At 36.9% G+C, this 14,578-nt stretch overlaps 1 pseudogene; it reads left to right on the top strand.

Moving 5' to 3' along the window:
- The first annotated feature begins 2,667 nt into the window (after positions 1-2,667).
- LOC118849009 lies at positions 2,668-3,407 on the top strand (annotated as a pseudogene).
- Positions 3,408-14,578: the final 11,171 nt, after the last annotated feature.

Genomic DNA, 14,578 nt, shown 5'->3' with positions numbered 1-14,578 from the left:
GTTGGCACCAACTGAGGGAACCAGGAGTTCCCAAACCCTCAAACCCACAATGTTGCTGCCGAAATTAGAAACAACCTTCTCAGGATCAATGTTTGGTCACTTGTACTCAGGGAAAGAAATACAAAGTACAAGAGGTAATCAAAGCCTTGAATTCGAGTCCCAGATCTTTTCTAGGCCAGGATACGTACTGGCTGTTGCTGCTGCAATGTATAGAAAATAGCCATTTCTGCTGGGGGTGGGGGGAGGGAGGAGGAGGGAGAAGCTCTCATGGGAACTCCATGAGAAAACTGATATCCCATGTTTAGAAAAGAGGAAGAAAAGAATTGTGAGTTGAAGTTCTCTCTCCTGTTACTTATGTTGAGTGCACAGCTTTCGTTGCTTAAGACCCCATTTTCTTTGACAAAACATGCTGTCATGATGGCATGACAATATACAGAACAAATCAGAAGCTTTTGATTTTGAATCTCCTTTAGAAGGAACCCACCAACCAGAACATACCAACCATGATAGGTGGCATGCTTAGAACTTAAGAAAATGTGCTCTAGAATAGCACAACAGGATGCTGGGTGGTAGAGGGAGAGGCAGTTGCCCTGATCACTTCCATTACACTAGAAAATTAGATGGCTTTATTTTTTGTTCTTTTATTTTTGAGAGTCAAATGAAGAACTCAATTTGTATAATTAAAATGGTGTTACAAGATAGGATTTCTAGTGATCATCTGAATCTTATTCCTAAGAAATATGGAAAACAAACAAACAAACAAGTAACTGGAGCTCCTAGTTCACATCATATGATTACAGAGATGAAGAGAAATTAATGAGAATTAAAATGAATAATGCTTAACAGGCCCAGAAATAACACAATTGACTTAGTTCTTTTCTAGCTTTAACTAAAATTTCTGGTTATCTACTTCATTAACTTTGTAGGGTTTTTTTTTGTTTGTTTATTTATGCCAGCTTCGTATTTGGAGGTTTATGAGAAATAAACCTACGAATTTTTCAAGTAGCTAGACAAACTTTTTCAGAAGAGAAATTGTATGTCTTATTTTCACAGTCTTTGGAAATCTTAACTTCTGTAATATTTTTAGAAAAATGATTTATCTTGATATATGATTATATTTTTGTCATATATGATTATATGTACACCCTATATGATTATACGTACATCAAATAGGGAGTAAAAACATGTATTGAGGAAGCAATTGTTAAGAAAATTTTCAAATAATTTTTTTCTGAAACATTAAGTATGCAAAATTCTAGCTATTTAAATTGAGAGAGACTTGTGAGAACAGATAATCCTTGTTTTGCCATTGCCAGTTCACTGAAAATCATCTACCTGACACTTTTGTGACAATAGGAATTTTATAGCATATCACAAAAAATCCACTATCAGTTATTAACTTATATAAGTATGCAAGCCGAAATTAATATATTATTTTCTTTTGGGATATGCACTTAAGCAACCTTATTAAAAAATTGTCCTACCTGTATTTTATTAAACCAAGAAATTCTTCTTCTTCTTCTTCTTCTTCTTCTTCTTCTTCTTCTTCTTCTTCTTCTTCTTCTTCTTCTTCTTCTTCTTCTTCTTCTTCTCCTTCTCCTCCTCCTCCTCCTCCTCCTCCTCCTCCTCCTCCTCCTCCTCCTCCTCCTCCTCCTCCTCCTCCTCCTCCTCCTCCTCCTCCTCCTCCTTCTTCTTCTTCTTCTTCTTCTTCTCCTTCTCTTCTTCTTCTTCTTCTTCTTCTTCTTCTTCTTCTTCTTCTTCTTCTTCTTCTTCTTCTCCTTCTACTTCTCCTCCTTCTCCTTCTACTTCTCCTCCTCCTCTTCCTTCTGCTCCTTCTCTTCCTTCTTCACCTTTTCCTTCTTCTTTTTCTCTTCCTTCTTCTCCTTCTTTCAAAGGATACCTTTCAATTTCATGTTTTGTAGGTTAAGAAGAGTGCCTAGAAATGAACGTGAAATCTAGCTGGTAATTGGTGTATAAGGTCTTGTTTTCCTCTCATTACACATGCATAACTCCCATTAGAGTGAAAGAAGGTTATGAGCAAACAGTGGAAAGAGAATAAAGCCCTTTGTATGTTAACTTAGTAAATATAGTGTGCTGTCTCCATCTACTACAGCTCAGAACAACTAGGATGAACTCTGATGCAACTGGCACAAGAAGGTTGTAGGGAGAATTGAAGATGGATGTGCTGGAAACTCACTTAATTTGCTATCAGGACTAGAAAATATTCTTGAAAAAAATATTTAGATGCATCTTATTTCATGATTTAGTTTCCATAGTGAAATGTAGTGACAATCTCTACATCTAGAATATGGTATGGACCACTTGGCAGGAAATGTGATATGGTTGCTGATTGGGTGGGCAAACATTTGGTTCAGTCACAAAAGGAAATTCAAAATAATAAAGCACTTGGATGTCATCATCTATTGAGGATGGCAAGAGTATACTTCAAAACCCCCAGCGATGGAGTTCTGCACATGCATGCTTTCTGCCAGCACCTTTGGGCTGCTAGAGCTGGCAAGAGAAAGGGTCCACCTCCTGGAGGCTGCTGGTTGAAATTCAGACCAATGACAGCAGGTGTTGTTCGTTTGCACTGGTCTGTGGCATGAGGAGTGGTGGTGCTTTAGGCATTGAAAGATCTGTCCAGGTCTCTGTGGTGGCTTAGGCACCATGAGCTCCATCAGGACAGGTTATGATCTGTCAGTCTCAGTTTTCTTTCCTGATGGAAGAGTTTTTCAAGTTGAATATGCTATGAAAACAGTGGAAAAGAGTAGCTATTGGAATCAGATGTTAAGATGGTGTTGACTTTGATATAGAAAAATCAGTTCTTCCTAAACTTTATGAAGAAGGTGCTAACAAATGCCCCTTTAATGTTGATGGACACATTGGAATGGCAGTAGCAGGTTTGCTAGCAGATGCTTGTTCTTTAACAGACATAGCTAGAGAAGAAGCTTCCAATTTCAGATCCTACTATGGCTGTAATATTCCACTAAAGCACCTTGGACACAGAGTAGCCACATAAGTATATGCTTACACACTCTACAATGCTATCAGACCTTTTGGTTGCAGTTTGATGGAGCACAACTCTATATGACTGACCGATTGGGTGTTTCTTATGGTTATTGGGGATGTGCCATTGATAAAGCCAGACAAGCAGCACAAACAGAGAGAAAAACTCTAGATGAAAAAAAAGAATGACTTGTTGGGATGTTGTTGAAGAATTTGCAAAAATAATCTATATAATACATGATGAAGTTAAGGACAAAGCTTTTGAACTGGAGCTCATTTGAATTGGAGAAGTAACCAAAGGAAAGTGTGAAATTGTTTCGAGAAATATAAGAGAAGAAGCAGAGAAATATGCCAAGGAATGTTTGAAAGAAGATGGTGAATCAGATGATGATAATATGTAACAATGAGTGCTACAATACTTTTTTAAAGAAATGTTTTACAAGTAAACTATGTAGAAGTAGTGTCCTGTAGATTATTAGCCCGGTGATGAATTACCAATTTATTAAAAATTTATCTTGTATCCAAAAAAAAAACCCCAAACAAATCAGTGACAGGTAAACATCGTCCTGAGATGTACCCAGGTGTATAAAGTTGATAGTCCCTTCCACCTTTAAAGTTTGTTCAGTAGGAAGATACTGTACTCTACTTAACCTTTAAATAACAATATTCACATGCATACACACACACACACACACACACACACACACACACACACACGCAAGTATCTTTAGTTTGTCCTTTATTCAATGATACAAAGATGTTAGAGTGAGACATGGTTGCCTTTAATCCAACAATTCAGTTCCTTAGGGTGCACATCTGCTGGATGTGTGTAGTCACACATTGATTATGAGGCCATGTCCATGTACTGAAGCTCACTATCTAGTTGTCCATGACTTTCTTTTTCCTTCTGATATGCAATCTCTTCTTGCTGCTCTTGATCCCTACTTTGTGCTTCTGGATATTTAAATAAATGGTTGAATGAGCTGGCATCTCTGTTCCAAACTTCTTGATATTTACTTTAGGATTTTCAGTCTTTTAATTGGCCATGGACTTACTTGTGCATCAATTCTTTGACATATATTCTAAGTTCACTTGGCCTTCCAAAAGTGTCTTAGAGAATCCTGGGGTATTGCCAACGAAGTGAAAAATGTATAGCTACATTTCAACTAAAAATATACTCATATTTCTTTTACTAAGGAGAGAGAGTAACAATGGTTTCCCAAGTAAAAGTTTGCCTTTTCAGTTGCATTAGGCACAGGGTATTTTTCTGAAGTTAAATGATACAGTGCAATATGTAAAACATTCGAAGGAATCCCAACAATAGTTTCTTGAACAAAGACCCTTACCTGGAGTTAGAATTGAGCTTTTCAAATGTTCCATGCCTTGAATTCAACCTGACAGACAGTCATCCTTTGGGCTTTATTTAACCATTCCAATAACCTTCTTCCATCATATCATCAAAACCACATCTTGTTCTGAGGCTGGTACAAACATTTATGCATAGATTTTAACACTCTAAGTCAGATCTTAAGGCTTTAAACTCCCTTTAGACTCTTACACAAACCCTTAATCCATTAGTTAAACACGTCTTAGAACACCATTCTCTATCTTTCCAAACGTTCACTGTCCATTTCCTACTTCTAAGGTTTTGATCAAACCATTTCCATGCCAAAGAGTATCTTCACCACTTTCTCATTGAGGATGGTATTCAATAAATAAATAAATATTTTTTCTATTTAATGTAAACCTCCTTACCACCCAAAATAATTCTACTGATCCATTTTATTCATTATACATATCAGATATATCAGTTTGTCACTTGTGCATAATAACACCTTGTACAGTATCTCTGGTGAAATAGGTGCTGCCTTGAATTAAACTCTGTTGGATTAAATTAAATTGTACATATTTGTGTGAGTCTGTTTCTTTATCCTGTCTTCCTATGAGGAAACATGTCTAATTAAAAACCTTGTAAATCCTTGTAGTCCATCGCACAGTACCAGAAACTCCAGAGAATTCAACAACTATTTGTTGATAATGAATAGATACATTCTCACAGGCATTCCCAATGACAGTAGACTTCCATCTGTAGAGCAATCTCAATATACACATATCTAAGCAGGGGCTAAGGGAACTAATAAACATCTAAGTAAAAACACAACAACAACAAAAATAAAAACTAATCATAGAATTGGAAGCCCAAGTAATGGAGTTCAAAGAATAAAGTCTATGGCATGTGCTGAAGATAAGAAAAGGTAATGATAATAATAAAAATGCTTTCTACTATCCCATGACTCTTATCTTTAAGTTATAGCACAGGCAAGGCCCAGAGTTTCTTATAACTTTGGAAGAGAATCTGGCCCAGAAAAGGACTGGAACATGAGACCAAGTCTATCTGGTCAGAAGACTTACTAGTTGAGTTTTAAGACACTATCAAATACTCAAATCCACCTAGAAGCAGATATGGGTGTTTTGACAATAAGCAGACTCAAACCAGTGAGGTTGCTCCAAGTACCAAATTATTCCTGAACCCTTATAAATGCTAAAAATGTAATATTTTTGTCAAAGCAGGTAGAATTCTTGCATGTTTGACTTGAACAAATGCTAGACACCAAATAAACATATGTCAACAAAATAGAGGGATTATGAATGTCTATGAGCTCATGAGCCATTGAAACATTTAAGTCTTGATTCTAAAATATGGAAAACTATGGTCATCAGTTCTTCTGAAATAGTATTACCAAATCTGATGATTTTTTTTTCAAATAGGTGTTAAGTGACAAAAAATTTCATTTTTGGTAAATAAACATTCATTTAGTGAATACAACATAAAAATTGAGTACTTCCCCATATTTCAATATTTACTTATATATAAATTGTATATACGACATACTATACTAATCATGTGTGTCCTAAAAATTACACAAAAATAAAAACTAAAAAAGGATGCAAGAAAGATGAAATAGTATTTGCCTCTACAGTCAGTGGGGAGCCACTTGAGTTTACTAAGTTAGGAAGTGACACAGCCAGATTTGTGCTTTAGGAGGAAAAACCCTTAAAAACACATCTTTATCTGCATCTGTGTATAGGATGGATTGGTATGGGAAGACATGATGTAAGAAAACCTATTCAGAGGCTACTACAATAGTCCAGGTGACAGGGGATGTCAGCCTGAACTAGAGTGGTAGTTTTGTGAGTATAGAAAGGGACATGTATGAAAGATGTTCTAGAAGTAGAAGTGAAAATATTTGATAACTGCCTGGATTTATGTCATGAGTGACAGGAGACAGGAGTAACACCAAGGTTTTAATCCTAGGTTACTAGATGAATGGTAGCACCTTTAACAGAAATAGGGAAATTGAGAATGGGGTGGATTTGGGAGGGAAGTTTAGGTCAGTCAGTGTGTTCTTGTTGATAAACTACTGGATTAGACTCAGAAAGACCTGGATTCAAATCCCACCTCAGACAACTACTAATGGTATGACTTAAACTTCATTTTCCTCATCTGTGAAATAAAGGATTGGACTTGAGGTTCTTTAAGAAATTCTTTCATCTCTGATCTAAGATCTATGATATGCTTGCTAATAAATTAAACTTTTCTGAGTGTGAAAATTCAGAAAGCTCTGTTTTATTAAGTTTTTGACCTTAGTCCAGGAGCAACCTCTTAAAAGTCTTGGATCTTATGTCTCCAGGAAGCAAATGAGTCTTTCTTCTCTGAGATCATTGGTTAAATGGTGAGCAACATAGACAACTCAATCTTGAGCCCACTTTTCCCATTTTCCAAATGCTCCATGATCAGCCTTTTTAACCTTAGCTGCAGGTAATACCTTAGGCAGATTGGCCCTGAAGTCAAAATGAAGAAACTGAAAATCATGAAAGTTTTTGAGTAAGTCCACCTAGTGGTAGAGTATAGGTCTCTTGATCCTGGGTCAGAGGGAAGAAAAAAGAAAGACAAAAGTCTTATGGGTATTGAGGAAAACATCATTCACAATTAGTTTCATCCAAGGCTTTGAACACTCTGCAAATTCATTTCTTTTGCTTCCTCACTCACTATGAAAGTTCATTATTTCATCATTTCTTATGTCTTTTATAGTTCCAAATCCCCTAGTCTTTTTCCCACCATTATTGACAATTCTGGGTTTCACAGATATCTAATATTTTTTTAAAAAAAAAACATCATTATTCTAGTAGGCCTACTTTAACCATGATTTTGCTTTTGTTGAAGTATCCATGCATTTACTTCCTGCTTTAGGGTTTGAAGATGGGGGGAAGTAATTCGGGAGAGGGAAGTAACAATAAGAAAGTACTTTTTTTTTTTTTTTTGCAGGGGGGAAGGCAGGGCAATTGGGGTTAAGTGACTTGCCCAAGGTCACACAGCTAGTAAGTGTGTCAAGTGTCTGAGGCTGGATTTGAACTCAGGTACTCCTGACTCCAGGGCCGGTGCTCTACTCACTGCGCCACCTAGCTGCCCCAAGAAAGTACTTTTTAAAGCAGATTTAAATAGGTCTACACACAAACACATGCATATGTACATATGTTTCTATAAAAATATGGGCCTTAGAGTTTGAAAACTTTCTTTGAGAAAGGTGGAAACATAAGAATATATATTTATATATGTGTCTGTATTTATATGTTAAATTATTTTAACATACTACAAGTAAATATTCCTCTTTCAATTTCTATTCATTTCCCTGTATATAATTATATATAACTATATGCATATGGAAATAGCATGACATAGAGTGCTGGGCTTAGAGTCAGGAAAATTCCATGTGACTTTAACTAAGTTGTAGAAAGGTTGTTACTTTGGAGGAATGAATTCCCACACCAGGAATTCTACTCTGGAGAAATAATTCATAGATCTTTTCCTGTCTTCCCACACTTTCAATGCACTAATTATTTAGTGACCTCTACATGTAAAGACACTATGCAGCACTAGAAGAGGCTGTAGTGAAATAGACACTCCCGGCAAAGAGTTAACAACCTACCCAGAGATGGACAGGTAGACAAATCTAGAAACCGCAATCCAAAATAGCCTGTGTAAACTGTAATGAGTAATGCAGAGAAATGTTCGGAGGAGTAAACGCAGTGTTTGGAGGAGGCAGACATCATTTCTAGCTGAATAATGAAAAAAGGCTTTCCTGAGGAAGAGGCAGTTGAATTGTGTGGATGCACAACATTTTAATAATTGAAGGTAGAGGTCGTTTCAGGCAGAAGGAATAAGGCCAGTAAAGAAGCACTGGCAGAGTATGAAAGTTGAGCCTGAGAAATGACACCTAGGCTAATGTAAGGAGAACAGAGTCTCTGTAGTGGAATAATGAGATCCAAATCTAATATTTGGTGGACATGGAGCAGTTTGTATTGCATTTGTAAACTATGGGGAGCTATAGAAGATTTTAGATTGGAGTAAGATGGTTCTTAGCACAATACCTAAAACATAGGAGTCATGGAAAAATGTTTTCATGGTTTTTGAATGAATGCACAGCTGACTGATCTATGTTGTATATTTGTGGGTAGAGCACAGGTCCAGGAGTCAGGAAGACCTGAGTTCAAATCCAGCCTCAGATACTTACTAGCTATGTGACCCTGGGCGAGTCACTTAACCCTGTTTGTCTCAATTTCTTTCTCTGTAAAATGAGCCAGAGAAGGAAGCAGCAAACCACTTCAGTATCTTTGCCAAGAAAACCCCAACTGGAGCTATGAAGATTCAGATAAGACTGAAAATGACCAAACAACAAGAACAACATGAAATATGCATCGCAGAATAGGAGATCATAGGAATGGGAAGATTACCCAGGAGCTCACTACAGTCATTCAAATGTGAGCTGAGAATCTAAATGAAGTAGTTGAAGCAAAAAACACAGAAAAGAAGAGACAGATGTGAATGTTTTTGTCCTTCATTCTCGAAGAGAACCATGACATCATGGAAATGATGACATGACTTGCAGTTGACTTTGATTTGAGTAAGGGAGGGTTGTACAAAGTTACCAACCTCACTTTCTCCTCCAGGACCATCTGGGTCCAGTGGCCGGATATTCACCAGGACGACTGGGGATGGCCCAGCATGCATTGGGAGACCCTGGCCCTTTTAGGCTAAGGTCCTTTCAGGTGCTCACTGTGAGTGAGGTAATGCCCATTCAATCCATAGGCCTCTTTAAGAAGTTAATCAAGGGATGGCCTCTTTAATCAAAACTCAAAAAAAAAAATCAAACTGGGAGGGGAATATGCTCAGGATTCCTGGTCCAAAGAGAAACAGTTACTATTTAGTATTTACATTCACTCTGTGCTAGGAAGCCAGGGACCTTTATCCAATCTATGAGCTCCAGAGTGAGGTGGGTTTAGGGCTTGGTTTTTGAGAAAGAAATCTAGCCAGTAAACCCAAAATAAAGGAGGCAGCCTTGGTCATTGAAATGTACCAGGACAGGTGAGGGCAGGGGAGAGGAGAAGCTACCCACAGGTTGTGCTTGTCCTTCATTCTTGAAGAGGACCATGGCATCTTGGAAATGATCCCTGGATGTGGAAGAGACCAGGAAACAGTAGAATTATAAAAGGAGAAGTAAGAGGCAAAGATGATTTTGGGGTTTTCAATACTGGGGAATTTCTAGATGGTTTTGAATGTTCCCTGTTGGTTTTATTTTTATGATCAGAGCTAATAAATATCAAGTGGAACTTATTTTACCTGATATTTTGTTAAATAGGAGGAATATGGGTGAGCTGCCTTTTATTTCACTGAAAATTATCAGGTCTTAGTTTTAGAATCAAAATGACCATCACGGCAGTATTGGATTTTCTAGGAGAAAAATAACTTTGACAATCCAATTACTTTAGAAATTTGTGTATTCTCTCTTCAACATATATAATACTAGTTTAGATAGCCTTTACTCTTAATTGGAGATTCAATTCCCTTGATATTTAATTAAATACCAATATTACTTTGTTAAACTAAGCAATATATTTAGTAATCACTTCAGTAAATCATCTCAATTTTTAACACTGCAAAAGGAAATTATTTCAGGTGAAGCTCTCTACCATATCCTGAAATATATCCAGAGACACAGGCTTTAAAAACTTGTTTTTAGTTTATTGTGAGGCCATGGAAGAAAAATAGAGTACATGGTATTTCCTTGGGGGAAAAATGTTAAATGAAGTACATCCTGGATTTCTGTGATTTGAAAATGATCATCTCCCCCCACATACCCCTAAACAGCTAGTATAGTAATAGAGAAGCTCTGAACAGCTTTCAACTTTATGTAAGACAGTCAAAGCTTATATGTTACATATTACATATCGTTCCCTGTCACATACTCTATCATCCAATCAAACTGTCTTTCTTGCTCTTCCTCACATGCATTGCATCTATTATCTCCATGTCTTTGACCTGATTGTTCCCCAAGCCTGGAATAAACTCCCTTTTCACCTTCACCTCTTAAAATCCCAAGCTTCCTTCAAAACTCAGTTCAAATGACACCTCTTACATTGGGCCTTTCATCATCTCCCTAGCTACTAGTGGCTCTCCATAAAATCTCATGGTTGCTTAGTACAGATCATGCACATCTATACATACAAAACCACATTTTTATGTGTGTGTACATGTGTACATCTACATACATGTGCATTCATAGATCTCTATCTGTCTATCTATATTGCAGATGAGTATAAGCTCTGTGAGGGCAGGTATTTCTTGGTTCATCTTTGTCTGTATCCCCAGCATGGAGTGCTCAGTTTCCTCAACAGTAAAGTGCAAATAAATGGAAATAAATAATAGCACCTAGCTCCCAGGTTGGTGTGACTGTCAAATGGGACAATATTTATAAAATGGTTAGCATAGTGCCTGGTGCATAGTAAACACTGTGCAAGTATCATTATTATCTGTGAGTAAATAATTCCTATAGAGTTGCCTGAGGAACATAGCCTCTTCCCTGGGTCACATAAAGCTGTTGAGTGTCAGAGACTGGACTTGAACCTATTTTTTTCTTCTGACTCCAAGTCCTGCACCCAAGGAAAAGTATATCTAAATTAGATGGTAGAAAATGTCTGCACTAAACACTATTACAAGTCATCCTTTTAACCACCCAGATTTTATAATTATAAGCCAACTGAAGCAAATATATTTGTTCAGGTTACACTGGCTATGCTCATTTTTATGGCATGGCTCTCAGTCCTCCATAACTTAACAAAGTGAGGGAGATTAGACTAGAAACCATATTATAGAGTCACATTTAAAAAGTCTTAATATGTATTTTAACTTTTTTTTCATTTTTAACTCCTTGAGAAAATTAACTTTGATATTGGATAGTATGATTTATTGTTTAAATTTACATCTACCCTTAGAAAGAAATTTATAGGTGAAAGTAAAATAAATGAGAATAACAGTTCCTTAACTTTGACTGACTCAGCTTTTTTAAAGCTCATTTATTTACTTTTTATTTCATTGTGTTATTCACTTGGTGACTGATCTTTGTTGGTATTTTTGAGGATAGAGTGTGTTTAGAGTCTTGATAAATTCAAACCTGTCCAAGAGATAGAATTTTTATCACATGCATAGGAAACACAGATATTTCATATAAAACAGGTTCTACAAAATTCCAGTTGGCCACTTGAGTCTCAGATAACAAATTCCAGATAATTTCTGATCTGAAATTCCTATTTAAGACTATCACAAGATTACTAAATAATTCTTCAATGTGTACTTTTATTACAATATTGAATAAGAACATTTTAAGTCAGACAATTCTCGATGTTAAGAGGGGAAAAAAAACCCAAATTCTTAACTTTCGTTTGGTAAGCCACTCAGAATAGAGCTCAAAAGAAGCAGCTTTTAGGGAGGTCCCATATATCCCTAAAGCTGATCTGGAATTCAATTCATAGGAGCATAGAATCGTAAATTCAGTATCACTTAATGCAACCCCCTCATTTCACAACTGAGAAAATTAAGGTTCATAAAGGTTAAATATCCTACCCCAGGTTACATAGATAGTAGGCTCTCAAGTCAATATTTGAACCATGTAGCCTGTCTCCAAAGACAGAACTCTTTCCATTCCAACAAATTGCTTCTGCTTTGCTAACTCTGGGTGCTCTGTGTTAATGTGCCCATATGAGAAGAGAACCCAATCCAGAAAGTATGCCTGCTTGCAGCCACTTTACAAAGAGCTAGGAGAAATTGGGCAAGCATATCTGTAGTGACTAGTTACAAAATGCATAACAAGACTGAGCAAACTATGTTATGTAAATTCAACTGAATATTAATGTGGATGAAAATATTAAACATTTAGAGAAACCATGGGAAGATATGTATGAAGTGATAAGGTGAGGAAACAAGAACTAAAATTAATATACACTACTATAATGGAAATTAAGTCTGAGTGGAGATGGAAAAAATATATATCAAATACTTGTGAGTGATAGTCAAAGTAGCAGATGGTCAAAGTTAAAAGATATACCCACTCCTTTTTCTTAAGTCAATATGGTGGTTGTTGTCCTTTGTTCTCAAAGAGGACCAAAATGACATCACTATGTTAGAGTCAAGTTATAGTTTGTTTGACTGTGACTTATCAAATCAATACAAGCTCTGACAGCCCTACCACAGTTTGGGCATAAAAGTCCATGTGAACATTTGGGGTGGATTCTCTAAATTTGCACATCTCACATTTCTTTCGAGCTACTTTAATTCTGCTTTGCAATAGTTGATATACTGTTACAGAGAATGTACTTTGGAGGGAAATTTGATCATTTGTTGTGTCTGATCTGTCAAGACAAAATGTAACAATAAATTTTAAAAATACTTCTTGACATCATAAAAAAGTTCCTTCAGAAATGTTCTCTGACTGGGCTGAATAAACATCTGCCACTTTCAGGGGGCTGGCAACAGTGCAGGCTGAGTTTTCTGGACAGAGGTTTTGCTACCTTGGGGTTTCCTAGTTCAGGAGCCATGAAAACCTGGAAGCAGGAAACCTTAGCCCTCCTCTTTAAAGCTCCTTTTCTATCGTATGTGCATAGGGAGAGTCAAAGTTAGTTACTTGTCTGAACACCTGTTCAAGCTCTTGGGTGTGGAGAATTTCTGGTGTGGAAATTCCTTCTACCAGTGCAAATTCCAGTACTAATAACTCATCTGCAACTTATTGTCTTAGAGATTTTACTGGGGACACTAAGAGATTAAGGGGCACATAGCTAGTAGGGCACTGACTAGACTGACTAGGTGGCTGACTCCATGGTTGTATGAATCTGATTCAAAAGTTGTCTTTCTCTCTATTCTTCTATGTGACCTCTCTGATCAAAGGCCTTATTAATAGAGGCATAGGGTTCAAATTAAGTTACAATCCAGCTGCTTTCTAGCTTGGTGTAACTCTAATAGGATATGAAGATCTTTCGCACCCACTAATAAGCCTCAAGTGGAACCCAAGCTTAGGGGACTCCTGCTGGTAGGAAGGCTTTCACACCTTTTGGTACTAAGTTGATTAGGCACTGAGTCATGGCTCTGAGAAGTGTAGATATACTTTAAGTTGGTATTTTGCTTTGGGGGTTTGCTTATGAGAAGGATCTTTTGATTTCTGGTTGAGACTCTGAGTAGCCATTTGTTCAGAGCTCCCTGACTACTCAGATATAAAGACTGTCTTGATACAGTGATGTATATAAAGTATATAGCAATATTGCTTTGATTCAGGCAGTTAGAGCCCTATCTGTTGGTCTTTGTGCTAATTTCTCTGCTTCAATTTTTTCTGACATTCAGGGTGCTGACCTTTCCCCTGAACTAGTGAATGTAATTAAAAGTAAGATTGTTAATGCGTTTTTGAGCAGTCTTTCCTAGAAAAGCAGATCAAAGAACCTGTGCTACCAGGCCATCCTGGGTATGCTAGGGTGCTTGCTGTTACACTGAGCTATGCCACACCTAGAAAATTATGTTCAATTCTGGGTGCCACATTTTTTAGAATATCGACAGGCCATCTTCCATGGTAACTTCCCTCAGAAAGGTTGCCCCCTTCCTTGTATTCTTGTGAATAGCACTGGATATCTTTCAAATGAAGATTTCTTCTTATTCATCTACTTTTTTCACTGATACTGGCATGTATAGCTTGTCTTCCTCTGAAATTCCATGAGACTGGTATTCTGTTTTGATGCCTCTCCAGTCCTCTTCTCCTTCCTTCTAGTCTTCTAAGTATTTCCCTTTTTTGATTTCATAAAGGGTACAGGAACTACTCCATAAGACTTCATTAATTTGAGTTTATTCAAAAAGGCTCTAAATCACTATTGATTAGAGAAATGCAAATCAAAACAACTCTGAGGTACCACATCACACCTATAATACTGGCTAACATGACAAAACAGGAAAATGATAAATGCTGGAGAAGATGTGGGAAAATTGGAACACTAATGTATTGTTGGTGGAATTGTGAACTGATCTAACCATTCTGGAGAACAATCTGGAACTGTGCTCAAAGGCCTATAAAAATGTGCATACCCAATAACACTTCTAGGTCTGTATCCCAAAGAGATCATATAAATGGCAAAAGGACCCACATGTACAAAAATATTTATAGCAGCTCTTTTTATGGTGTCCAAGAATTGGAAATTGAGG

This window comes from Trichosurus vulpecula, chromosome 4 (genome assembly GCF_011100635.1).
Source record: "Trichosurus vulpecula isolate mTriVul1 chromosome 4, mTriVul1.pri, whole genome shotgun sequence".
NCBI lineage: Eukaryota > Metazoa > Chordata > Mammalia > Diprotodontia > Phalangeridae > Trichosurus > Trichosurus vulpecula.
The sequence above is the reverse complement of the archived record's forward strand: the minus strand, read 5'-3'. Positions and strand labels throughout refer to the sequence as shown.